Here is a 26,318-nt window from a genome sequence, read left to right as displayed (position 1 = left end):
AACCAAGTGTGTTTCCATTTGGAGTAGCTCTCTCAGCTGAAGAGAGAAAGGAGCCAGAGAAGCTGGGAAGAAAGAGGTCTGCTTGCAGGAGTCACTGTAAACTGTGAGAGGAATTTTGCTCCTAGTTTATGATGTCCCTACACATTCCCAAGACGATCCTGGCCCCTGATACCTGCCAGGTTGCTTACTTTAAACAAGAGAAGGGTTTGGGCATGCATGGGCTTTGGCTGAACTGTGGGCCTGATGTCTCCCACAGACACGTCCCCTGGTGCGGATCCTTCATCCTCCAGGCAGGGACCCTTCTGGGGGCAGCCTGCCAGGACTCCTGTGGCCCCAGGTCCTCTGAGTGGTGTGCACACAGCCTGTCTCTGCTCCTGGGCCCACCCTTGGCTGATCGTCCTACTCGCAATTATTTACAGTGCCTGATCAAAGGAGTGGGTCTTTAAATTGCCTTCTCTATTGATAGCTTTGGTGACATCCATTCACCAAGAAGGAAGACTGTGACTGACCAGGAGGCAAAATACACTGGACAGTAGTAGCATCTGAGTGGCAAAAGACCTCAGTGACTTCTAGGGAGCAGTAAAAAAACCCACAAAACCAACAAATAAAAAACAGGTTTTCCATTTTTTAACAGCAGGGGCATCAATTGTCCTACATTTTTCAATGAAAAAAGCATTTGTTTGCTTCTGGCTTTTAAAAAGAGAATATTATTTTGTGTGTGTTTTGCCAACAGCTGATAAATATTTCTGTGGATGGACTTTCAAAGAAAAACATGTTTTTCTGTCCCTACCAGTCTTTTACTTCCTTGCTTTACACAATTGCAGGAGAGAGAGAGCTGTGAGGAAGGCGGGGGTAGCTGTGTCTATTACTATATGTCTTTTTTTCCCAGATCCAGTTTTGCTTACAGATATAAGACAAGGCAAAACATGTTTTTCTTCATCAGGAAAGGAAACTACAGCTATTTTTTTCTGCCGACTTAAAAAAACATATATTTTCCTGCTCCAAAGGTCAAAGCAATGACTTGCATTTCATTCGTAAATTACATTTTGAGACATTCTGGTGTTTTTCAGATTGACAGCTAAATGAGTGCTTTTGAGGGCTTGTGATTTTGAAGAATAAGTGCCAAAAAATATAAAGAATGATTGTAACTAGGCTTCTGTGTATGTATGAAAACACAATGCTCTTACAGGTATTGGTAGGCCTGTGAAAATCCATAGTCAGACTCTAAATTCAGAAATGGACCTAAAGTTGTCAGCATGGTAAAAGCTGAGAAACTGTGTGGTATTAGCTCATTTATATTCCTTGTATTGCAGATTATAATTCATAACAAACATTTGGATCTTACTTAAACACATGCACAACATCAAGTCAAGCTTCTTCTTAACATGTATGATATAGATAAACCAAATGGAACTATAGTCAGAGATGGCAATTATAGCAGTGCAAGACCTCAGTGGGTCTTGGTACTGCTCATAACTGCACATCTTCTAGAAAATCAGGTGTGTCCTTGTAAATACACAAGCATATATCACTGAGTGTGTTTGAATTTTTCAGATGCAGTCAGTGGACCTGAATGCTTTAATTTTGTTGCGTCCAGCCTCAGCTCATTTGAACTCGACCTTTAGAAATGCTGTTCCAGCTGTAGTGGCAGCTACAGGCACTGTAGATGTCAATGGTCTAAAAATCTTTAATTGGCCTTGCTAAAACCTGAATAATATGAATTCCAGTGGCAACTTTGAAAGTCTCTTTTTGTGTGTTTTCTGCTTTTAAATTCTTACTTGCAGCTTGACTTTACACATTATATCTAATTAAAATATTTTGGCTTCTTAGTGGAGTGATATGAGTGAATAGAAAATTACATGACTCCAGACAAATCTATTGTTTTACGTTTCCCTGAAAAGCCATATGACTGATTAAGTGATCTTGTGCAGATAAAATGTGGCTATTTGAAATTTTAACAAATGTAAAAGTGAAATAAATTCTGTGTGCTTAACAATCTGTTCACAGTGCAGTAGGGGTTGTTGAAATAAAAATGTCTGGTGAAACAGATGCAGAAATCAACAGCAATTTTAATGTCATTAAGTACTGTGTCAAATATCATTCCCTGTTACCTGCAGGACAACTGTCACCTGTCTTCTTCAGGTGATTACTTCTGTCAATAATGGCAAAATGTAAGGGTTTTTAGTGACATCGTGCTGGGCAGTGTGTGGTATGCAAAGGCAAAGCTCGCTTTTCTGCTGGCTTTTGGAAGAACCTAAATTTGCATGGGGACTGTTAGCCTGGAAGCTGCAGTGAGTTGCCTCCTCTCTAGCTCCACATTGCAAAATGTCTTCTTTCCAGCTTCCAGGGAATCTCTCAGGCTGCTGCATAACTGTGCCTGGGGCCATGGAAAGGAACAAACACAGCTTGTAAAAGGCAGGAGTTGAACACCTGGATAGGCCAGCTAGCCCATGAGCATCACATACACTGTGCTGTTCCCAAGGATCTGGCTGGTACCCTGCTCTGTCTGTTGTGTTGGGAATATTACGTGGGTGGACAGGCAGATACATTCTTTGCACCCTGCAGTGCGTGGCTGGGCAGCCATTTGTTGTTTCACGTAACTCAGGTCTACGTTTTGCACCCTTGCCACCACTGACTCTGATGTCTGAGAAGTTCACAGAGCAAATTGCTATTTCTCATGGGGAAGGTCTGCAGTTCACTTTAATGTGCCCATTTTCCATGGGAAACATTCCCTCTTTTTTGCTTATTTTCATTCATGTTGACTTCCTCCAATTCGTATGCTCGTGGGAGGGCCTGCTGGGTCTATACCCAATTTACTGGTGTGTGACTTGCATTAAGGGTATGACATGAACATTTTGGCAGAGGTTTTTCCACCCAAGAAGTCAACAGGGCCAGGCAGAGAGGAGCACTATCTTCCCCTGACCAAGTATGTGCAGCAGACCACCTTCAGACACATCCTACTGACTAAATAACTTCTGGTGGGCACATCAGTGACATAAGAGTTCCCTTTGAGCACTGACTTAAATATTGTGCTTTCTTACCTTCGGGGGGAGAGTTCTGGGAAAGCAACAGAAGTTTGTTTCCTCAAAACCCCAGCACTTCTGTATAATTATTTCCTTGGAAAAATTCACTTCCTGTTTTCAGCCACTCTCCAGAAGAGCCTCCTCATGTCCCTGTGAAGCTTTTGCTGTGGCAGCCTCATGACAGCCTGGCAGCCTGACTGTACCCGAGCCTGAGGCCATGCAGGACCCTGGGCCGTGCACTCACCATGGCATCCGTGCCCGTGGGGACTCTCCATGGCATCCATGCCCTCAGCCTGCCCCCACCTGCACCTGCTCTCACCTCAGCCTGCCCTCACCTGCACCTCAGCCTCCCCTCACCTCAGCCTGCCCTCACCTGCACCTGCTCTCATCTCAGCCTGCCCTCACCTGCACCTCAGCATCCCCTCACCTCAGCCTGCCCTCACCTCAGCCTGCCCCCACCTGCACCTGCCCTCACCTCAGCCTGCCCTCACCTCAGCCTCCCCTCACCTCAGCCTGCCCTCACCTGCACCTGCTCTCATCTCAGCCTGCCCTCACCTCAGCCTGCCCTCACCTGCACCTGCCCTCACCTGCACCTGCTCTCACCTCAGCCTGCCCTCACCTGCACCTCAGCATCCCCTCACCTCAGCCTGCCCTCACCTCAGCCTGCCCCCACCTGCACCTGCCCTCACCTCAGCCTGCCCTCACCTCAGCCTCCCCTCACCTCAGCCTGCCCTCACCTGCACCTGCTCTCATCTCAGCCTGCCCTCACCTCAGCCTGCCCTCACCTGCACCTGCTCTCACCTGTGCCTGCCCTCACCTCAGCCTGCCCTCACCTGCGCCTGCCCTCACCTCAGCCTCCTCTCACCTCAGCCTGCCCTCACCTCAGCCTGCCCTCACCTGCGCCTGCCCTCACCTGCGCCTGCCCTCACCTCAGCCTCCTCTCACCTCAGCCTGCCCTCACCTGCACCTGCTCTCACCTCAGCCTGCCCTCACCTGCACCTGCTCTCACCTCAGCCTGCCCTCACCTGCGCCTGCCCTCACCTCAGCCTCCTCTCACCTCAGCCTGCCCTCACCTCAGCCTGCCCTCACCTGCACCTGCTCTCACCTCAGCCTCCTCTCACCTCAGCCTGCCCTCACCTCAGCCTGCCCTTACCTCAGCCTGCCCTCACCTGCACCTGCTCTCACCTCAGCCTCCTCTCACCTGCGCCTGCCCTCACCTCAGCCTGCCCCCATCTGCACCTGCTCTCACCTGTGCCTGCCCTCACCTCAGCCTGCCCTCACCTCAGCCTGCCCTCACCTGCACCTGCTCTCACCTCAGCCTGCCCTCACCTTAGCCTGCCCTCACCTGCACCTGCTCTCATCTCAGCCTGCCCCCACCTGCACCTGCTCTCACCTGTGGCTGCCCTCACCTCAGCCTGCCCTCACCTGCACCTGCTCTCACCTCAGCCTGCCCTCACCTGCACCTGCCCCCACCTGCAACTGCCCTCACCTCAGCCTGCCCTCACCTGCATGTGCCCTCCCCTCAGCCTGCCCTCACCTCAGCCTCCTCTCACCTGCGCCTGCCCTCACCTGCACCTGCCCTCACCTGCACCTGCTCTCACCTCAGCCTGCCCTCACCTCTGCCTGCCCTCACCTCAGCCTCCTCTCACCTCAGCCTGCCCTCACCTGCACCTGCCCTCACCTGCGCCTGCCCTCACCTCAGCCTGCCCTCACCTCAGCCTGCCCTCACCTGCACCTGCCCTCACCTGCACCTGCCCTCACCTCAGCCTGCCCTCACCTGCGCCTGCCCTCACCTGCACCTGCCCTCACCTGCGCCTGCCTGCACTCGGCATCTGTGAGGCAAAGCCCGCAGCTGTTTCTGGAGCTGCCGACATGTTGAACCTTCCCTTTTGTACAGCCGAAGGAGACACTGCCTGTGTTAGAGTGAAGGTACGAATACAGCTGCTATTTATTGCCTTGTTTTTCAAGGAAAGCCTTCAGTATTTTCAGAGACTCAGGGAATTTCCACTATTTTTCTCAAGCAACCCACACCTCCCCACCCCCTTGGCCTTCAGACAGACACATTGTGTTGTTTTGACGTAATTTTAAGCAAATATTTTGCCACCGAGAGGCAGTGCAGGGTCACAGAGGTCCTTCAGGCTTGGGCTTCAGACTTTCAGCCCTCTCCAGTAAACAATAGCTCTATAACTCATTAGAACTCCCTTTTGATTACTTTTTCCTGTTTCTGATTGTTTTGGAGCAGCAGGGGTGGATTCCATGCTCAACAAACTTCTTTTTCCTGCTGCTAAATTTAAATGTCTCTGAACTGAAAGGATTTGCTAATCTCTTTGACAATAACTCCATCAAATAGAAATTACAATAGTAAACAAGATTGAGGCTATTTATGAATGCTACAAGGGAATGGTGACTTGGTTTCACAGTATAATTTTTATGTTTAGGATTTTTTTTTAACTGTCTTGTCTTCTCAGACAGAAAAGTTACCTAAACCTGAACACCTTCTCTGCTGGTTACTGTAGCCTCTTCATTTTCAGCTTTAGTAATAGTCATGTTCTCCCATTGTGGCCTGCATTAAACCAAGCTGGTAGTCACCTCTCTTGCTTGTCTTCTATCCTTTTCAGATTAATGCATTATCATTGATTCAGCACTCCTGTTTCTTTCTCCATGCTCTGAATACTTTTTTGCTGCAAGGTTTTCTCCTACTTGCAAGTAACGCAATTTATATGATCTACCTGTAAAATTCCCTTGCCCAGCTGACAATTAGTCATTCCATCTTTTTTTATACTGCAAATAAGATCCTGAATTGTTTTCAGTGACCTTTATTTTCCTTGTAGGCCAGATATAGACTAATCAAGTAATAATTTTCTTTGATGGACAGCAAGGAGAATTTAGGAAAGTGAGTTGCAAAGAATCCAATTAAAAGGAAAAATATGTGCATGTTTATTCTTCCACAGCCTTGAATCACATGTGCTGCCTGCACATGCCTAGACCCTAATCTGCTGAATCTGTGCTAATCTAGCATGAAAACTTCTTTGCAGATATAACACAAAAAGTGATAAAATAACCAGTTGAAATGTAATCTGTATAGCATGGGACCACATGTGGATTTCATTAGCGAGACAATAGTTTACTTACATTATTTTTAAACCTACAGCTACGATCTGTGGGGGAATGAAGTATGAACATGTGTACAGATACAGTGTGTCCTGAAGACCTCTTGGGGTCAATTTGCTGTTAATATTTGTTAAGCATGCCAAGAAAAATATATATTTTTGCTGCCCAAAGAGCTGACATCTTAAAGAAAAGTAAAACAGACTGCAAGAAACAGATAAATACTCGGTGTCCCGGCCCTCACCTCCGCCTCCCCCGCTCCCTTTCTCCACCGCACCTCCGTCCTTTTCCTTGGTTTGGTTTTGAATTTGTGCGTGTTTGTTTTCCTGCTGTTGCTATTGGCTCAGTTTTGTGCACCCTTTGAGCAAAGCATCTGTAAAAGAACATGGGCTGGCAGATCCCGGGGTGGTCTCTGTGCCTACGAGGCAGAAGGACAAAAAGACACTTCCTGGAAAGAATTACACAGCCTTTTCTTTTCAGCAGCGTGGCTGCTAAAGTTGCCCGTTGCAGGAAAACCCAGGGATGGAGAGGGAACCATTCCACCTTGTCAGGTCCTGTGTAGCCCTGCAAAGTTTGCTGCCACAGCAACGAAGCTGGTACCTGCCCATGAGGACTATGGATCGAGGTTTAATAGGCAAATTGGGCATGAACGGCCCTGAGCTTTGATGAAATTCTGCTGTCAGGTCTTGGGAAGATCAGAAGGATAAACTGGTGTCCTCCAGAGGGATGAATGACTGAGGAAGTACAAAGATCTTGTGTCCTAATAGGTTTCCAATGGCCTCACCAGGATTATTCAAAGAGAATCTGGCCCTTTGTCTTCCAGCCATCTCCTAGGACTGTGCTGCCATAATGACATTATTTTGACTATTATGTAACTGACCTCAGTTAAACTCCTGATGGGTCAAGTCAGCTTAAGTCACTGATCATGGTAGCTGATAGATAATGGATCTTACCATATTGGTATGTCTTGGCCATCAGACAACCTCACAATGCCTGTGTTTTGAGTTTACTAAAAAGTTTTAAAGAAAGGAAAAAGAAAAAGCCTAGTTTGGAGGAAGATTACATCAAGTTCAACTGAACTGTCAGGCATATGATTTTCAATATGTTTGTTGTGTAGAGGTATTTACATACAGAAGCATTGAATCATAGAATATGCTGAGTTGGAAGGGACCCATCAGGATCCCCAATTCTAGCTCCCAGCCCTGCGCAGGACAACACAACAATCCCACCATGTCCCTGAGAGAACTGTCCGAATGCTTCTTGAGCTCAGCCAGGCTTTGTGCTGTCACCACTGCCCTGGGGACCCTGTTCAGTGCCCAAACACTCTCTGGGCGAAAACCTTTGCCTGAGATCCAACCTAAACCTCCCCCAGCTCATATATATTGTCTATGTATTTACACACACACACTGATTATAGTGTGCTTATAGACAAACATACATATGTTTATGCAAATATGTACACACTGATAATTATTTTTAAGAAGAAGTAAAGAAAATAAAATGCATAAGCTGTCCTAAAGAAAATGAAAACAATTGTTTTCCTGGAAAAAATATTTCTGTGGTTTGATTTTTTTTTTATACTATGTATGAATATGACTCATAAGTTTTTGTGGAACACAATTTAAAATAAGCACCAATGAGATAGGAATTTCTGCAGCTGAGCTTCAAAACTGTCTTTCCAACTTAACACGTTGAAAAGATTGACTAAATATAGGAAGTGTAATTACTCTTTCCCATTTGCTATAGCTCTGCTCTCCAGTTGTATTTTTATTTTGATTCTGCCATGCTGCATGCAGTGTGACCTTTGAAAGACAGCAGTGAACTTCCTGAGTATGTTGGCAGTGTCTCTGGCCACACACGAGGTGACTCTTTCAATTGTGAGATCCAAATGTGAAGGACTGAAATGTGGTTTTCCCAGCAACAGCATTTGGGTCTCTCAGCACCTTCCAGGCTGCTCTGGAATGCAGGAGGAGAAACATCTAAAACTGTCTCTGGTAAAGATGTCTCTTCCTAGGCAGGAAATCTTCCTTAAGTGAAAGAAACCCTCATCTCCTCATAATAACTCTTCTGGAAGGGCCATCTACACTTGCAACCCACCATTCTGCAGTGACATGGGGCATGACAAAAAATATCTGTGACCTATACTGTGCCATAAGCAACATCCTGAAAGTTCAGGGAAGGGAAGAAAATGTGGCTGTTTAGAATACAATTCCTCTGTACTCTAGCAAGAGATCATTTTAGCCTGGAAGAGGTCCCCCGGTAGCATTAAATGCACTACAGAGTGTCTCTGAATACAGGTGGATAGTTATGCACCTGCATAAACTCATTAGTTCACAGAGGTAATGCTACAGCAACATGCTTGGAAGAGATGGTTAGATTAAGAAGAAATCATTCTAGCCTTTCTTGACTGAGTTTCAAACTCAGTTCTATTCCTATTGCTGTATGCTCTGCTTATACTATAAAGCATAAGGCTAAATCCATTGAACTGGCTAGTTAAGCTGAGTTTATATCTGCATGATATCTCTGGAGAAGCACAGAGAGCAGGCAGAGCATTCTGGTCAGTCTTTATTATGATCTTTTAAGGTATCATACAGTATCTACATTTGCCTGGTCTTATATATTCCTGCCACCAGTTTGCATGGTCCAAAGCATCCACAGTTGCCAAGTCCTCACGCAAAGGATTTTTTCCACTGGGGCAGATATTACTGTTCCATAGCTTTGAGTTCACTGAAACACTTTGCACCCAAATCAATCCCCCTTTTTTTCTAAAGTCTAAAGTTCTTATGCATGTTGCTGTTAGCTAGAGCTCACAAATTCTTCCAGCAAATCGTGCCCTGCAGGAGTTTCCTTTTTGGACCATGAGGGTCTGAATCCCACTTGGTGATGTTTTAAATCCAGCCATGCCTCAGCATGCCATTTATGGATTAACTGTTTCTCCACTCCTCAGTGTTGTTTGAAAGATTAGAGTAAATGTAATCATGAACTGACACACAAGAAAATGGTGGTGCTGAGCACTAGTTCTTATTGCCTGACCAAATACTGACCAGAGGAAAGAGCTGCAGGTCCACTCAGATGGAATGAAGTGGTAGCTGTTTAAAATTTTTGATTTTGGCCCAATATAGACTGATTTGCAGCATGGGCAAGACATAAGGATCAGGATCACATCACACAAATTTCTGAGGAAAGTTCTTTGTGTATATCGTGTGAAACAGAGTCCTCTGTCCTCCAGCACAAGTCAAGAGCTGCCAGCGCAGGTGGGGCCCCATCTTACAAAGCCCTCCTTTGCAGCCCCTTTGCTGGGACAGGAGCATCCACTGTTCCACGTTAAACATTTGTGTTCAATACTTTGTTACGTGAGAAGCTCTGTCATAATTTGTTGTTGTTATTTTTACTGGTGTTTGCTTTAATTCTGTGTTTTTATCTCACACAGTTGGAATCAAAACACTTTGAAGGAAACCAGTATCTTTGGATTTTGCTGCAGCACTAGGAGCAAATGCCTGCCAACAAACCCCCTATCCAACTACATCTAAAACAAGTTTTATGACTCTTGCAAGTACATTGACTACCTGATGGGGTAACTCCAATAACCCATCCTCTCAAGTCTTGAGAACAGCTGAGAAAGGCTAATAAATATTGACTTTTATTACAAACTATGCTTCTTCCATACTGCACTGAGGGAAAGGCAACATTTAAAGCCAAGAAAAATTCTATAGCTCTAGGAAGGCATTCAATATAAAGTGAAAATTACAGGATACAGAAACAAGGAGAACGAAGTAACAGATACAACATTTTCTTAATACCCACAGGAATCTGACTCTGGAGTGGTATTTCCAACTGATACCAATTATCTTTTAAAGGCTTGTTACTTGCTGGTGGTTATACAGACATACAAGTATGGTTAATGTCTCTTGTCAATTAAGGCTAGAGATCCAGGACCCATAAAGGATTTGTACTAAGTGTGTTTCCACACAAAACTAGCAGTGGGATTTTCTGCCTCCTTCAGGTATGGATTCTGCATGATTCCATGCTGATATGGGTATCTGCTTTAGCCCAGTGATCACTGTGCTTTCTCCCAAAGAACTGCCACATCTGTTCAGATTGAAAACTTCCATTTTAAGTAACATAAAGAGCTGGAAAAAAGCAATTAAAGTCTCCATCATGCATAGCTTGTACATCACTCTCCTAAAATGCTGGAATAGCTCCATTCCTGGAAGTAGCAGCAGATTTTTACTTATAAATAGATAGGGAGACACATCATACATACACACTTGCCTCCCATACACATGAATGTAGACATACGTGGATTAGAATCATGAGTCACAAAATATATGTCCTCACAGGTATCAGAACATCTAGGTTCTAATTAAACACAAATCCTGCTTGGATTTGGGCCTATTTCTGATTGTTTTTAATTATACCATAACCATGACCAAACCAGCAAATACACTAGAAAGGCAAGTGACAGCAGAGGAACTTTTTCACTTCCTCCAAACATTCACCTGGTGTACTGATACATTAATCCATCTCGCTACTTATAGGGTTTATCTACCTTTCTTGTTCCAGATTTCCTAGAAGTGACATGGGAAGGTATTCGTTGCTGTTGAAACCTGTTGCTATAAATGCTGTTATGGTATATTCTTCTGCAGAGGGAGGATTAACTCAACTCTTAAGAGGTTTGGGACTGGAGGTACTAAAATCAGGTCACCATCTTCTGTTCAGTGAATATCAGCAATGAGCTTTGCTGTCAGTTTGCCTCATCCCCAGTCAATAAAACTACTTCCAATCAAAGTACCTCTGTATATTTATCTGCCTTGAAAAATCCATTGTCCCTGAATATTCAGACAGAAATGTCACTTTTCACTCTATTGCCTGATATGAAAGACATCATCCTTGGGATGCAGATAGGCTGTGGCTCTTCGTGAGGCGTGAGGTGGTGGTGGAAGACATTTTTATGACAAAAGTGTATCTCTGCCTGGCAGGAAAGAACCTTTGGGGCAGACCTTCTTATCCCTCAGAGTTCACATCAGAAAGTCAGAGCAAATGCCCTCTGCAACTCATATGCTTGACAAGGAAAACTTAACCACACATGAGTAACAAGCTTCACCTATTCATACTTTTGAGTTCAAAGCCTACTTCAAAACTATTTCAGCACAGACTGCGTAGTCACGTACAGGACAAATGAGTCTGCAAAAATTAAACCAATACTACACATTTACATTCTTCTGTACTACCATGCCTTTATTGGACTTTTAAAGACCCATGCTCCCAGCCAGGCCAGAACTAGACTAGAGTGTGCAGTCATTTTTGGTTATTACATCAATGTTACTCATGTTGTTGATTTTTTCTGGTATACCTCTACTTTATTATCGGGTCTGCTGTATTGATCCTGTAACTGATTGTGAAATGAAACTCATGATCCCGTGTCTGACCAGTGAAGATATGTCATTGTTATTCCTTGTCCTGCAGGAACGCAGTCTAAGATCATTTCTGTTTTCAAAACCTTTTGGTGAATGCTTGTTACAACATTTCAGTGAAATTCACACTGCAATGCAGTGTCATCGCTCTCCATGGCAACAGGAGCAAGAAAGTTTTGAAACTGATCCATTGCATTTTGGCTTTGTCACCTTGCAGAGATTCACATCTGGTTTCCAGAAACAATTAATCCTTATAAGGGAGTGCTACAACCAAACCAGTCTTCCTGAACCCAACCAACTCTATGTAACTATATATGTAGAGATAAATATATATACATATGTGGGTGAGAGAGATACATGCTGCATAGCAAATAGATTTTATTGCCGTGCATAACCTTGACTACAGAGCAGAAATATATGCCTATTAACATCAAAGTTTTAAAAAGTCAGGAAGAGAGCTTTTCTATTAGAGAAATAAAAAACTGAAAGAGCTTATATGAGTTTCATAATATACATGGCAAGCAATTTTCTTATACAGTCATTTAAAAAAGCATAATGGAACAACATTAGTTTGATGTAATGCTCTTTCATTGTGCTGTAGCGTTAATGGATGAAGCAATTAATTGTTCCTTTCCATCGCCCATAAATATCATGATAAAGGGCATGGGTTCTTTACAAGCTTCAGCCAATCTTCAAACTTTGCAATATATCTTACAGCTCATTTAAAAAATTCATACATTGTGTATGACGAGATGGGAAATTAATCAGTGCTACATCTCTGGTTTATGAGTCACTATTGGTTCCTCTGATCACATGGGAAACGTGGAAGAGAGGTGGAGTAACTGCCATCTGACAAAAGCAATGGCTAATATTCATAACAATCCAGGCAAAATGCATGTTATCTCATTGCTTTTCAGGAAATAATCTGCACTGTTGCATTTTTTTGACCTGAGAAGTTTTAAAGCCAAAGGCCTGATTATAGTTCTCCCATGGAAAGAGTAACACACATTGGTGGACTCACTTCCAGTCACAGCTATCAACCCAGCTTGAATGTCACATACTAGGTACTCAGAGCTAACCCTTAAACCATAGAGTGACTGGTTTTAATATTTAAAAAATATGTTGAACAATTTGCCATCTGCCTAAAGACGCTGCTCCATCCAGTGCATCCATTTTTTCATTATTAATTGGTATATAATACTCTGAGGCAGATTGCACATTTGTACAAAACAGAATATAACAAAGGAGGGAATCAAATGCAGTCTTCTAGGTTCTTTGCTTTCCTCCTAAACCCTGATAACTTCCACTCCTGTCATGTGCCTCATTATTTAGCTTAGAAATTCATGATTTCCATTGTGATCTTACTGGGTCTTAGCAAGGGTACAGAAAAGGTCTGTGCTCAAGTTGAGCAGTAAATAACTGAACTAGCAATCTTGACAACTGATGTCAATATTTCCATGGCCATTTCATAGTGCTTTGTATTGAACCAAGGCATAGATCTTCATTCTTCCTGAGAGAGATAGGGTTGTTAATATTCATCTTCCTTGGATATGATTTTGTTTCAGACACTCCATGGGAAGCAGCCAGATTAGAATAATAAAATCATAGTAAATTGCTTGAGGCAAAAGTTGTATATAAGGCCCCTCTAATATATACATTCAGTCTCTGGACAGCAACAAGAATATGATAACTGAATTAGACTTTTAACAAGATTCTGACGATTGATGAAGCAAATGCAACCTTTAAAACAAAAAGTTCCCTTCCACTCTCCTTATCATGTCTGAGTTGTCAACAGAGAAATCTGATCCACTTCCTTCATGAATTAGTCTATTTATATATCACCTTTCTCAGTGTTCCCATTTCCTACAAAACTGGACAACCCAGTTTATTTTCTTCCAGCATTATTAAAATTACTATTACCATTGCAAATGTTTCCAAGGGAGAGAATATTAATAACACTCTCTTCCATCAGATCCTGTCAGTTTCTGGGGTGATTAATATTTCTGTCTGCAAGAAGCATTATATCATTCAGAGAGACCATATTGCTTGACTTGTAGGCTATTCTCCATGGTCTGTGACAAGCACATTGTGATCTGCCATTATTGCATTCCTGTTTACACAGCTTGAGATGCCTCATAAAGCAGTTAAGAATGAGATGAAATTCGGATAGATTCAGATCTGAGAAATGAGAAAACCTCACAAAAAGATCTCCAGCTGTTTGGTCCTCTTCATCTTTCACAACACATCCCCACTGACTGTTGTCAACCCTTCCCTGCCTGGGATGCAGATGCAAGCTGCATTTTGGCAGTTAAAACTTTGATGGAAAGATTACTTGATAGAGTCATTTGCATATGGAAAAGAGGATCAAAAAGATTTGGGGACTTATGGGTCTAGGTGAAGTATTTCTAAAATGCTAAAATGTAGAGGATCAATAATTTGGCAGTTACTGTAATAATCCATGAAATAGCATTTTTACCATTTGGAATAATTCCTCATTCCATCTGCATTTGCTCATGACTACTACATATGGAAACTCTAGAAGCCAAAAGAGAGACTTAATTACTTTTGTCTCTAGATTTAACCTAAAGGTTAAAGATGCTGAATAAGAAAATTGCATGTTGTGAAATCTCTGATAGAAATTGGTACTAGCGAGGCTTATTTGGATAAGGTGACAATTCAGTTGGAACCCCATGTGAAACTATTTGAAGTATGCCTGCATCTTATCAAGCTCGTCTGAAAGGTCTCAGAAGAGCTGGAAACATATGATGGTTTTCCTTCATCCTGTGGCTTGGCTAATGATCTCATTATGGAAAAAAACCCTTTTCCAGCCAGCTGTTATCATTTCATCCCCACCCTCCATGCTTATCTCTTTTGAAGTTTAGCAGAATATAGAGATTCCCAGAGACAAAAGTGAGCTCACTATACTCTTCCTTAGCTAAAGAATGTGAAGGAACAGCCTTCCTCCCATACATCACCCTAACCACAAGCCTCTCAGCTACTCCAAAGCAAGCCACAGAATCAGCCAATGAGGACTGAGCGGCCACCGTCTCCACCTGCTCTGTCCCTGCAGCGAGAGGCCTGATTTGTCTGGCTGCCCTGTAGTCTCCAGACCTTCATTCCAGATGGATCCCCATTCCAAGGCAGAGCATTCAGCCCCAGCAGTTCTGCCTTTTGGCTGTGCTAGAGCTGCCTCTTGCTGACTCACTTTTGCTCTCCTCATTCTGTGAACAATGGCAAAATCTCATTTTTCTACTACTCCTGGAACAGCAATGCTAAACCAGTAAGAAAAAGTCACAAAGTTGAGGTAGAAAGCATAACAGGAAAGTGAAACTTATTCAGTGCAACCAAAATAGCCTCCTTAATGAGATACTGCATCATTTGGAAACACTGCTTTCATCTTGACAGCAACAACCAGTCAGACCACTTGCAGCTCCTCAGATACCTCACAGTAATCCAGAGGCAATGGCTGCTAAAATCCCAGGCTGTGTTGTATGAAACTAACAGGAGCTCCCCAAGTGTTTGCTTTGTTGGAAGGAAAAATAAAAGGAATGTTTCCTTAATAAAGAAAAATAGGTAATATTTTCAACATAATGAGATTATAATTGTTTACTCCTCTGGTACATTCATTAAACCTGATGAAGTTCTGTCATCATAATCTAGCTGACCAGGAGTTGATCTAATAAATTTATACTGTAATTCAGCATTCATTAGTAGCATCATTACTTAAAAGTGTTTATAGAAATGGGGTGTCAGATTTGCATTCCTTTTTTTAAGCAAAATGTCAATTTAAAAGCTGCATAACAAATGTCTTCCTTTGTACAGCAAGTGCACAGTTTTTGAAATCTAATTTCATGTGCACAATCAGTGTCTGCTGTTTTCTTTGCCTGCTTCTGAAAAGGGAAAGCAAGACAGCCAGCATCACATTTTGCTTTATAGTGACTTTCAGGTTCATGATGATGAAAAATGTGGGGTAAGCAGAGCAGAAGGATGATAGAAACCTGTTTAAAGTACCTGGTTTGATTTAAATTAAAAAAGCAAACAAAAAAAAGTTGCTGAATGTTTTTGTTGCATTATAATTATACAATTATTTATTGAGTATTACAAAATTTTGTGTGTGTGTGTGTTCAGAATTCCTAAATTACCTTTCCTGGCAGGAATACAGTGTTTTTACCTGTCTTGACTTACAGCTGATTTTTTTTAATAGCATACTCACAAATTCTTTTAGGTGCTGATTCATTGAGAGATTCTTACACAACACACAGTTTAGATAATTTTATTCCAGCTGTGAAAGAGTAGGTAGGCAATAGCAGAACCTGCCTTAAAACCGTTCTAAATGTATCATCTCAGGCTGGCAAAATACAGTGGAGAGGTGGCTGTAGTTGTTTTGATCCAGTTCTTTGGACTAGGAGGGGATCTAGAATTGTGTTACTGTATTGTCACACAGGGTCTTGGGATGATATTGGCAGGACAGTGACTGCAGTTTACACCTATTCCTTTTAAACCTGCCATTTCAGGACTAGGGTCTGGCTCATGTTTAACAGGCACTAGTTGAGGGTGGTAGGTGCAGTCCTGTTGCACTTGCTGCCACTTCTGCCCTCCCCATGTGTCTCCAATCTTCTTGGTGTCCACCTCTTAAACTGGAATGGCAGTTTCATCTCCGTGACCTGGCTGGTTTTTTGCATCTCAGCTGAAGTGCCTGCTGCTAATCACCAACAGTGGACTTTGGAGTTACATTAAGTTCTATAATTTCTCATTGATACTGTCCTACATGTCTGCTGAGAGAACCATGTCTCTATGATTAATAAATCTTCTTTGATTGCCCACTTCCCAGGCTTACTACAACAAATAAATCTGGATGGATTTTTTTATCCAGTTTCCCATTTTTTGACCAGTGCCATCTTGGAGTACATAAGTAATCTGCTTTCCCCTTTTCCATCTATTTTTCTTTTTCTTTTTTCCCTCCACTGGCTATCTGATTTTTCAAAGCAAAATAAATTTCCCTAAGTATTGCTGTCCTTCTCCTGGATTAGTCTTTCAGATCTGGCTCAGATCATCACATTACTAGAAAACATTATCTTTGAATTACTGTGCTCCTTTCCTTTCTCTCTACAGCATATAGGAATGGCTTTGGTCAGTCCTCTCCAAGATGCTACTTTGTTCTACACACTGACTTGATCTTAAAGTCCATGTGTAAGCCTCTTTGACAGCAAATGCATACAGGAGTCCCTTAACAGTGTTTCCCTAGATGTGCAAGATTTTGGCTTGTGCATTACCCCGTCACTGATCAGTTCTGCCCTAAAAAAACATTTTTGGTGGTTTCCTAGAGCCTGTTATGTTGTGGTAGCAGCTAATGAGATCTCGTTTTCTCCCCTGGGGGTGTGAGTGAGCACAGTGAGTGGCAGGGCAGATCTGAGGCCTGAGCCATAGTGAGGTTGGGACACCCTGTGCCTTGCTTAGGTTGAGGTCTGCACAAGGAAGGCTGCACGTGAACATGCCCCAGGGCATTCCTCAGTGGGTCACAGATGTGTGTACTACATCCTAGCACAGACACCAGCCCAGAGGTGTGAGGGCTGAGACGGGTGCCAGCCCTCACACACTCTGGCCACCTTAAAGAGCAGACTAGAAGCAAGAAGAAAGAACTGGGTGGATTCAGAACTGGAGCTGTTCGAAGCTTTGCCCCACAGTCTTCTACCTGGGGCAGAGTCTGCTTTTCCTTGTCTCCAGGTGGGCTGGTTCAGAAGGTACTTTCCTCTGCAGAAAAAGGACAGAGATGCTTTTCATTCCCATGGTGCCTCTCATTGCCAGCCTTCAGTGTTCAGGAAAACTGTTGATCCTGTTGGAAGCTGCTGTCGTTCTGCCTCTTAAAAGAAAGGATTTCTCATTCCTTGTTTTGTCATAAAATTAAGGCCTAGGCAAATTGGAAAAACTGGGTCTTCATGTTAATGGAGGATCTAATCCTGTATCTATGTACTTCAGAACTCTGTGCAGGCACTACTTATATCTGCAGCTCTGCAGTTGTTCATTAGCAGTCACAATCATGCATTGGTTTGCCCTGAGCACAGATGGGAAAACTCAGGCTTAGTTCTTGTGGATCACAATCTTCCACTGTAATCAGTAGATCCTGCTGGCTGAATCTATCCCACATTGACAGAGCATGGAAGAAGATAGTGAATTTCTCATCATGATACTAAATTGGCACTTAAATATGTTTAATCCAAAGATGTTCAGGACAAATAATCCATGCTGCCTGCAGAACGTATGGTCCTGAATTGCTCCAGTTCGGCTTTTGATGCTGAGGTTGTGAATTACATTTTTCCCATCCGGAATCAGGTCCCATTATGGGAATATGCTCCTGACTCCCACGCTCTCAGTATCTCTGTTACAGGGAAGTAATGAAGGGTATCTCCACTGCAGCTGCTGTGTTCATTTCCTCGAGACAGAAGCCCATAACAGGTCTGAGAAATCCCTTGGTTTGGCCTGTGTGATGCAGGGCAGCCTCTTTAGCAGCCTCTAATGGGGTTTTTCTTGACAGGAGAGCTGATTTTATAGAACAGCTTTGCTGTTGCAAAGACTGCTTTTAGTTTAATTCTTGTGTATGGAAGGAAAACCAGTCCCAGCTGAGGTGTCCTCACACCAGAAAAGAATGAAGAAGGCAAGCCAAGACAGTGTGGATTAGGGGGCAATGACCTGTTTACTGAGGACTTTCCCTTGCCCTCTTGTTTTAGAGGACACCTTGCCCTCTGTAACTGGGCCAGCAGTGGGAAATTGTTGGAGCAGCTTAGAGGCAGAAAATGTCTGTAGCCTGTATCCGGCCAGACATTCTCATGGCGAAGGATCATTATGGTTATTGTCACCTATGGCCTGGAAGGACAGTCCTGCTTCAAGTATGCCACACTCCTGGAGTCTCTTGACTTTCATCCAGTGCCTAAGGAGGTAAGTTCAGCAATGCAGGCCAGGTCAAAGGTCTGGGCAACCCAGCATCCTGTGTCCCAGAGTAAGCAAATACAACCAGAAAAGGGAGGGAGAAGAAAGTGGTAAGCACCCATCACAACAGGTCAGTGTGCCTCCACAGAGCATCACCACTTAGCAGGAACAGGATTTGAGACAGCACTCTGACTTTGGTGATACCTTAACTGATGTTTTATCTATTTCCTCTAGCTGTGAAATGGGGTTAATATTTTTTCAGCTGCACTATGGTATTGCAATCAGATAGGCCTGACAGCCCTGCTACTCATCACGCAGTGCTGATGGCAAATGACCATTAAAAAGGCCAGTGCTTTAAATCCACAGTGTCCAGCACCATGGCTTGTGCTTCTCTGTGCCATTTCAATGAACATGTTTCTCATGACAGATATTTATTGGTGTGTCCTTCATTCTGTTTAAAGATTCCTTTTTTACTCCTTGAGGACCAATAAGAAATAAAAAGGGAGAGGTAGGGGGAAAAGTAATAAAGAGATAGAAGTCACAGCCTCTTTTACACAATTGTGTATTATATTGCACTCCCTTGACCATCTACATTGTCAGTCCCCACCGGATATAAATAGCATCTGGAATACTAACTGAGAATTACGGCTTGGAAGGCAATTTATAACCTGGTGGATAGTTTATGGCACTGATTTTTATCCCTGACAACACTAGCAAAACATGACAGGGAAAATAATCACATGAAGTCAAGAATAAACAAACAACAAACTGCCAGCAGGTGCCTCTTGTCAGCCCTATGCTCTCCTTCAGTCACTAAAACAGAGGTGTTTCCTGTAAACACTAGGACAGAGCTCATGGTGAGAAATGCTGAGCAGTCCCCAAAAAGCATTTAGTGTCTCTCTTGGATTATTGCAGATGTTCAGCACCTTTATGGAGGAGCTGAGCACCCCCGAAGATGGGGCTCTTTTAGGAGCGTGCACATTAGCCATTTAATTTCTGCACAATATACACTTGCTCTCTTTAAATATGCACTTACACCCACTCTGTCATTCACTTTTCTGACAACCTTTAAACATGCATACTAAAAATACATTTTATTTGGCTTCAGCCATCTTGCAGCCATCAGAATAAATGATGTTCTTTCACTTCTTGACTGACCCCATTTATAAGGAGCAGCCAAAAGTATGTCAAAGGAAGCAAAATGAGAATTTTGCTGGAAAAAAATAGAGAATTTCAGCTCTTCTAGGCAGCCATGGGAGAGACACTTCCATCAAAATGTTTTTGCTGCCCCAGGAAACACTCACTCCTCCACCCTCCAGAGAAATGGATAGTGCATGGGATCCTGCAAAGGGCACTCAGCTGAAAAGGGAAAACCTTAATGTCAGCAACTAGTGATGATCCATTACTAGGGAGAGTCCAGGGGATGGAAGAGATAGATTAAGCCCCATAGGAATATACATTAGCTTGAAAAGGGCATGACTGTTATCAAGCCAGCTGCTGATGGCCAGGGATGCAGACTGTGTGTGGAGGGATTGTTTAATGGAAACGTCAACATTTTACTACTGCTGGCAGTAGGTACGGATGTTTATAACTAGTGTGTGGAGCTGAAATTCAGTCAGTAGAGCTCAGAATTTTAGTCTTCTGTGTGCTCTGAGACTGGAGTCTGAGAAAGTATAATGGTTGCAGTCTCCTTTGGGACAAATGCCATTCATTGGTGACTTTTGGAACTGATTTCAAAATGAAAGGCAAGTATGACCTGTTTCTATATCGTAGTTAAATAAGCTTCACCTTTTTGCCCCTGACAATGTTTCTACAATGTTTTTTCTGTGACAGCGAGCCTGACCCTTCCTGTCACTTTGAGACAGGGAGACAACACATAACCTGATGCATACAGAGTCTGCCACCTAGGTCAAGGACATCTCTGAAGGACATTCCTCAACTCTGCCGAGGTCCATGTGGCAGCAATTTAGCAGTGAAGACTTGGAGGGGAAAGCCCACCAGCTGGTGCTGATCCTCTCATAAGCCTTGTCCTCCAGCATATATGGACTCCCATGAAACATGTTTAGGAGTTTTCACTTGTATCCCTTTTAAAGAACTCATTTACAGCTTCACCCTGTGACTTTTTACAGTCCTGAAAACAATGCTGTTATTCTCTTTGGTACTCAATTATCCATACAGGTTGCTAACCTTACTTTTTTTCACTTTTTTTGAAAGCCTGTTCTATGGTCCAGGCTCACGCAGACTCTGCATGTTTTGTACCTGTGTGGTCTCCTTCAAGGATGCCCAAGGGCAGCACTGCCAACTGGCCAAGGCAAAACACTCCAGATGAATCTTTTCTTGTTTGTTTCCTTTCTTATTCTTCTGTGCAGCCTGTATTCTTTAGGACTTGTCACACAGTGAAAAAGAAAAAACACAGCAATCAAATGATGTAATTAATTTTCATATTTGTAAAGTATCAAAGCACCAAAATTTAACAAAAGGAATATCAAAAAGGAGAGACCGGCAGAGTTGAGGGATACACATTCTTGCCTTGCAAGCATTCATGCCAAATGCTTTGCTCCTCAGCCCAGTCACTTCTCAGATACACCTTTTGCAGTCCTAGTCCCTAAGGGAAAGAAAGTGGCAGCCCTTCTTAACGTCTTAAAACACCAAGCAAAGTGAGCTCCAGCCACATGAGTACAGGGATACTAGTTTGATGCATAGGGCCCCAGGGCCTTGTTCCAAGTTTTGCCACAAGCCCTTAAGCATCTCTTCACTATTTCCTAGTCTGTTTAGATGTGGCTGGACCCTACAGGGTGGTGCTGATCTCATATGAGCTCCTGTCACCCTGTATTGCAGTTACGAGTAATTCAGAGCCAATGTCACTGGGCAGATAGGCAAGTTTTGAGTCTTGTATCTACATACAAGCTTCTATACATAAGCAAGCAAGCAAGCACCTATCTCTGCACTCCAAGAGGTAAGACCAAATGTCACTATAAACCCCCCCCCCAGACTTTTGCTGAGTAGAAGCCATAAGCCAAAAATATCCACAACCCCAAAAAAAACAAAATAAAAAAACCACAGAAGTTTTTTGGATGATCTTTAGTTATCTTGTTCCCATTGCAAGCCCATTATTTGCTTTGAAACTGGGTTACTCTCAGTGTTTATAGTTATGTCACTTTTCTGAGCAACTGCTATGCTTTCTGAAGTAGACACTTGCATAATTTGAGGCCTTTGTTGCTTCATTCTCTAGACAGGAACTGCAACCTATTCCTCTTCCCAGACAAGCCAACATCCTGCCAGGAGTTCTCAGGAGTCTGATGATGGAGCCAAAGTTCAGTGATAAGAATACAACATGGATGCTAATCAAGCTATGTCAGTGACTAATCATGGCATCTGAAATGATCCCTTCTTGTAAAATGATTGAATGATGCTTATCTATTCCTGCAGTGCCCTGTGGGATCTGCGTTTATTAAATTCTTAAAAGGAACTAGTAGTGTATTATTGTAGGGTAACTCAACAGGATTGTACTGATAAAACAGTCAATTTATCAATTCATTTGCATATACATTTAAAAAATTAGTTATATCGCTGCTCTTTAAGTACAGGACCTACCAAATAGAATCTGAGAGATGCATTTTAGACAATTTTTTCCTAAAGAAACAAGAAATTGCCTTTGCCCACTTTATTTTTCTATGTTATTCAAGTGGTGGCCACCTTGTTTAGATGCTGGAGCCTGGAAAGGACAGAAAGACAAGGGATCTTCATTATCATTGTTGCCACTAACTTACCATCTGGCCTTGGGAAAAGCAGTGGATTGCACTGGGTGGAAAAACGGATCCTCCAGAAAAAGGGAAATACCAAACTGAAATATTGCTGCTAAACCTGAACAAGTATGTTTGAAAATGCCATTGCTGCACTTTCTGGGTGTTGCAATTTGTGTCGTCACTTTCTCAACAGTGCTGGCTCATGCTGCAGGACAGTTCTCTTAACAAACTGCAATTTGCTCTTGACTAGCAAGAGGTAGAGCTTCATAGAACAATCATAATGCATGGAAGAGATCAGAGCCATCTTTTTTTTTTTTGAGTATGTTGCTTTTCAGCCTTGCCTTCCGTATTTTTGTTTAATGAAGTTTCTGTAGAGGACCACATTTTCTGTAAAAACCTACTTTAGTAGAAGAATGTGCACCAATTCTATTTAATAAGTTTCTTATGTTTCATTTTCCCTGTAAAGAGGATGACTGCTCTGATGATTGCCCCGAAGAGTAATCTGTACAGCCAAGCTCTTCCTTCCCTCCTTGTTTCAATTCAGTAGCATTTTAACAATTATCAAAGTTCCAGCCTCTGTCACTACACTTGATTATTCACAGCAATGGGCAGAGACATTGACAGACTGCACAGGCATGAATGCAGTTTAGGGCTGGGGCTTGTAGCACTCTGGTAATTTATTGCAGACAATTATGCAGACTAGCAGAAAGTCAGAGACTTACAATAAATGCGCAATGCATAATATATCACTACCTGAAACATAAACTGCATTACGCAGTTCCCTAGTCCCAGTGGAACTAAAGGGAAGTTGTTCATTGCATGGGACAGAAAAGGTAATGCCATTTTGTTTAGTTTCTTGGATGGTGATGAATTAATTGCAGAAATATACCATTAGTACAGTTAAACAAAAAAATGAGATCCTGAATGCTTAGAGAGAGCTAGGATACATCTTGAACCTAAGGCTCTCGGAAAAACCTCTGGCCTAGAGCATTGTGCACACAGAGATGTCTGATGCTGAGAGAAAGTGCAGATAAAAGCCACGCACTGCACTTCCTTAAGCAGCTCCTCCCAGTGGTATAGTTTCAAATACCATAGTGTTGTAGTTTGGAATTATTATGTAAATTCTCTCCCCTGTCACTAACTGCCCATGCCAGTAGTTAACAAAAAGAGGCAGTTAACTGCTACCATCTTCTTCTTGATCGGTTGGGTTGAGGGCAGGTTGTCTCTTTTGGTTTTGGGGACATTTTTTTGACTTCTAGCTCGGCTGAACGCGGAGCGGGGTGTGTGTGCTGCTGAGGGGGGAAGCCGGTTTTCTCCTGCTCCTGCTGCTGGCTGCTGCTGTTGCTTCTTGGTGAGCCGTTTCTTTTCTCCTTGCCATGGCTGTTTCTCCTGGTTCCTGCATTTGGGGTCCTGGCCTCTGCTCCAGTCTCACCGCTATTTCCAGCATCGCGGCCTGCCCGCCCCGGCTGGCGCGGCGACCTGGGAGAGAGAACTTGCAGCTGCTTTCCAGGACACGCAGCGGTTCGTCGCTTCCAGTTTTCCTTCTTCATTTGGGACAAGAGACACAGAGAGAGACAGAGTTCATTTGGGAGCTCACCCTGCCGCCAGACGGGCTGTGACACTGATACCTCCCATAAGTATAACTTTTCTCCAGGAGGAAACCTGCTGGGTTTGGGGGTTTTTGTTGTTCTTTTTCTTTCTTTTGTGGGGTTGGGGAAGTGGTTTGCTCTGGTCTGTTTACATATATATATATATATATATATATATATATATATATATATGTATATATCAGTTAAGAACAGTTATCCTTCTTGTATGCATTGTCTGATTAAAGTTCCTTTTCTTAAATTTGATAAAGAGTGGCGTGATTATTGTGGAGGAGGCCCCCCCCCTCCTCTGCTTGTGGGTAAACATTTTGGTTTTTTCCCCTCAAACCAAGACACATAGTTTTAAAGAAACCTAAATGCCATTTCAGGCCAACATGTTAATCTCCACAGGGAAAGTTTAACATTCCTTACTATCAAACCAGTGCAAGGCCCCAGGTTCCAGGACACAGTGAAGTCTCCACATCTAGTCCAAAAGCATCAAGCTTAGAGTGCAGGAGGAGGGAGCCCTTCTCCTATTGTGTAAGTGAACAGTGAATGATGTTTACTCCCTCCTGGCAGAAAATAATCAGCACATAGAAAAATGAGTAACTGCTAAGTCACCAGTAGAGCAAGGTTCCTGTAAAAATGCTCACGCAAAAATGTTCATGCCATCACTAAAGCAGGAATATGGGCCATAGGATTGGTTGTTTGGAGTTATTACTGTCATCTCTAGATACTAGCCCTGATTAACCCTTTAGGTGTCCTAAATGCACTCCATAGGACTGCAGAGTTTGTGCTTGCGAACAAGATAAAAAGCATGTATGGAAACAGAGGATTCCGCTACATCTTCATATTTCCCAGCAGCTACTGCATATCTGCAGATTTCATTTGAGTGAATTGGAAGTGCTCCCACCTGCCCACTGCTCCACCTGCCCACTGCTCCCACCTGCCTGCTGCTCCACCTGCCCACTGCTCCCCCACTGCCCACTGCTCCACCTGCCCGCTGCTCCACCTGCCCACTGCTCCACCTGCCCGCTGCTCCACCTGCCCGCTGCTCCCACCTGCCCACTGCTCCACCTGCCCACTGCTCCCACCTGCCTGCTGCTCCACCTGCCCACTGCTCCCCCACTGCCCACTGCTCCACCTGCCCACTACTCCACCTGCCCGCTGCTCCCACCTGCCCGCTGCTCCCACCTGCCCGCTGCTCCACCTGCCCACTGCTCCCACCTGCCTGCTGCTCCACCTGCCCACTGCTCCCCCACTGCCCACTGCTCCACCTGCCCACTACTCCACCTGCCCGCTGCTCCCACCTGCCCGCTGCTCCCACCTGCCCGCTGCTCCACCTGCCCGCTGCTCCCACCTGCCTGCTGCTCCACCTGCCCACTGCTCCCCCACTGCCCACTGCTCCACCTGCCCACTGCTCCCCCACTGCCCACTGCTCCACCTGCCCGCTGCTCCCACCTGCCCGCTGCTCCACCTGCCCGCTGCTCCCACCTGCCCGCTGCTCCCCCACTGCCCACTGCTCCCACCTGCCCGCTGCTCCCACCTGCCCACTGCTCCACCTGCCCACTGCTCCCCCACTGCCCACTGCTCCACCTGCCCACTGCTCCCACCTGCCCACTGCTCCACCTGCCCACTGCTCCCACCTGCCCACTGCTCCCACCTGCCTGCTGCTCTCACCTGCCCACTGCTCCCCCACCTGCCCACTGCCCGTTGTCTGCTGGGTGCAGCTGCCACGGGGGGACCCTGCTTGGCCACCCCTCCCTGCCACCAGAATTGTCGCTGCCCATGGCAGCTGCACCGCTGCCAGACCATGTCACCACATCAGGACTGCCTGCAGTGCCGTGTCGGCGGCGCAGAAGTGAAAGAGTGATTTTTGGGTTACATTTTGTATTATTGTTTGGCTGTTGTTTTGTTCTGTTTTGTAAACTGTTATTTGTTTCTACACTCTACTCAAACATCTCATCATTTCAAATTTACTATAATTTGGAGGGAGAGGTTTCTATTTCATCAGAGCCCCCCTGCTTCTGGCACAAATTGTCTATAAAATGAAGACATGAGTAAATGGAAATGTCAGGGCTTCCCTTCAAATTCCACCCTCCCGCCCTGCCCCGTCCCCCGCCCCCCGTCCCCCGCCCCCCGTTCAAGTCCTGGAGCCTCCTAACCAGCACTGACTGGATGAGGTTAGCTGGCACCCTTGAGATTGCCCAGACTATCCTTACTGCTTGTTGTCCCTTCCATGTAAGTATAGCACCTTAAGGATCTCCCAAGAACCTGAAATACTTAAGGAAAAATGCATTTCAGCAGATCTAATTTTTGCATGTGTTTGACTTCCCCTGGTTTTCCAGTTACACTGTTTGTTACCTGGAGAAGCTGGTTATGACTTCATCAGTACAGCCTTAAATGGCCGTGGCCATCTCCATCCATACCCAATTTCTCTCTCTGGAACCTGTTGCAAACAGACCTCGTTGTGAGATGGGCTTCCCTCCCCCAATTTCCTGCTTTACCTAACTTTGA

The 26,318-nt window shown here is 44.1% G+C and overlaps 1 long non-coding RNA gene across 2 annotated transcripts in view; it reads left to right on the top strand.

The window, feature by feature from the left end:
- The window catches only part of LOC139669640 (uncharacterized), a 122,042-nt gene extending 98,041 nt beyond the window's left edge, over nucleotides 1-24,001 (top strand). Inside the window, exon 3 of one of the 2 annotated variants that reach the window (XR_011697293.1) lies at nucleotides 23,642-24,001. This is a non-coding gene — a long non-coding RNA (uncharacterized lncRNA). Of the gene's footprint in view, nucleotides 1-9,561; nucleotides 10,130-23,641 lie in introns of those variants that run through there. The other variant, XR_011697295.1, reaches the window with a different exon arrangement.
- Nucleotides 24,002-26,318: the final 2,317 nt, after the last annotated feature.

This window comes from Pithys albifrons, chromosome 3 (genome assembly GCF_047495875.1).
Source record: "Pithys albifrons albifrons isolate INPA30051 chromosome 3, PitAlb_v1, whole genome shotgun sequence".
Taxonomy (NCBI): domain Eukaryota; kingdom Metazoa; phylum Chordata; class Aves; order Passeriformes; family Thamnophilidae; genus Pithys; species Pithys albifrons.
This window is presented reverse-complemented; position numbering and strand designations above follow the sequence as displayed.